This window comes from Babylonia areolata, chromosome 10 (assembly GCF_041734735.1).
Source record: "Babylonia areolata isolate BAREFJ2019XMU chromosome 10, ASM4173473v1, whole genome shotgun sequence".
NCBI classification, from domain to species: Eukaryota; Metazoa; Mollusca; class Gastropoda; order Neogastropoda; family Buccinidae; genus Babylonia; species Babylonia areolata.
In genome coordinates this window covers 41,564,527-41,567,026 of record NC_134885.1, presented here as the reverse complement: position 1 = coordinate 41,567,026, position 2,500 = coordinate 41,564,527, and the positions used below count along the sequence as shown (strand labels likewise).

General features: G+C 31.8%; 1 protein-coding gene across 2 annotated transcripts in view; it reads right to left on the bottom strand.

Annotated features, from left to right (window-relative positions):
* LOC143287011 (metalloprotease mig-17-like) overlaps positions 1 to 2,500 on the bottom strand; it is a 45,602-nt gene that overhangs the window by 35,988 nt on the left and 7,114 nt on the right. The window lies entirely within an intron of this gene.

Here is a 2,500-nt window from a genome sequence, read left to right as displayed (position 1 = left end):
CTTTCGTCGCCAGATGATAATGCGGGTTGTTGTCCAGCAGGTGTCTGAATGGCTTTCGTCGCCAGATGATAATGCGGGTTGTTGTCCAGCATGTGTCTGACTGGCTTTCGTCGTCAGATGATAATGCGGGTTGTTGTCCAGCAGGTGTCTGAATGGCTTTCGTCGTCAGATGATAATGCGGGTTGTTGTCCAGCAGGTGTCTGAATGGCTTTCGTCCTCAGATGACAATGCGGGTATTCTTTGTCTTCATCTACTTCTTTCATGTGATGACCCTCACTGCTTGAAACGTTATAATGATGTCAGCATCTGTGGAACGCTGTCATCATCCTCTTTCGTCGTTCGTATGGACAGAGTTAAAGGGTTAAACCTTTCACTGCCAAACTCGCACTTATGCAGCAGCTAGGTAGAGGACCCATGTCACTGAAGGGTGACCAGATAATGGGTCTGTTATCCATGAACCTACTGCTCTTTATGTTTGGTGGTAGGATAGGCCGTATTTAATACATATCGCTGGGGGAATTAGTAACCCAAAGCGCGTGGTTTCCCACCCCCCAAGTCAGGTACCCGTTCACACCTGGGTGGAGTGAGAAGAAGATAATAAAGCGCTTTCCAAACGGACACAGTACAACATAGGAACGGGGTCTCGAATTCTGACCACTGGTGAACCGTGAATCTGAATCCCAACGCCTTACCCACTTTGCCACGGTGCCCCAGCCGTGACAACACAACGCAAGACAGAATTATTCCTTTCCCAGGATGATCGATAAACCAGTACATATCTATATCTAGATAGATGTATAGGTAGGTAGATAGATATAAACACAATACATATCTATATCTAGATAGATGGATAGATAGATATAAACACAATACATATCTATATCTAGATAGATGGATAGATAGATAGATATAAACACAATAATATCTATATCTAGATAGATGTATAGGTAGATAGATAGATATAAACACAATACATATCTATATCTAGATAGATGGATAGGTAGATAGATATAAACACAATACATATCTATATAGATAGATGTATAGGTAGATAGATATAAACACAATACATATCTATATAGATAGATGTATAGGTAGATAGATAGATATAAACACAATACATATCTATATAGATAGATGTATAGGTAGGTAGATAGATATAAACACAATACATATCTATATCTAGATAGATGTATAGGTAGATAGATAGATATAAACACAATACATATCTATATCTAGATAGATGTATAGGTAGATAGATAGATATAAACACAATACATATCTATATCTAGATAGATGTATAGGTAGATAGATAGATATAAACACAATACATATCTATATAGATAGATGTATAGGTAGATAGATAGATATAAACACAATACATATCTATATCTAGATAGATGTATAGGTAGATAGATAGATATAAACACAATACATATCTATATCTAGATAAATGTAGATAGATAGATAGATATAATCACAATACATATCTATATCTAGATTGATGTATAGGTAGATAGATAGATATAAACACAATACATATCTATATCTAGATAGATGTATAGGTAGATAGATAGATATAAACACAATACATATCTATATCTAGATAAATGTATAGGTAGATAGATAGATATAAACACAATACATATCTATATCTAGATAAATGTATAGGTAGATAGATAGATATAAACACAATACATACCTATATCTAGACAGATGTATAGGTAGATAGATAGATATAAACACAATACATATCTATATCTAGATAGACGTATAGGTAGATAGATAGATAGATATAAACACAATACATATCTATATCTAGACAGATGTATAGGTAGATAGATAGATATAAACACAATACATATCTATATCTAGATAAATGTAGATAGATAGATAGATATAAACACAATACATATCTATATCTAGATAGATGTATAGGTAGATAGATAGATATAAACACAATACATATCTATATCAAGACAGATGTATAGGTAGATAGATAGATATAATCACAATACATATCTATATCTAGATAAATGTATAGGTAGATAGATAGATATAAACACAATACATATCTATATCTAGACAGATGTATAGGTAGATAGATAGATATAAACACAATACATATCTATATCTAGATAAATGTATAGGTAGATAGATAGATATAAACACAATACATATCTATATTTAGATAGATGTATAGGTAGATAGATAGATATAAACACAATACATATCTATATCTAGATCGATGTATAGGTAGATAGATAGATATAAACACAATACATATCTATATAGATAGATGTATAGGTAGATAGATAGATGTAAACACAATACATATCTATATAGATAGATGTATAGGTAGATAGATAGATATAAACACAATACATATCTATATCTAGATAGATGTCTAGGTAGATAGATAGATATAAACACAATACATATCTATATCTAGATAGATGTATAAGTAGATAGATATAAACACAATACATATCTATATCTA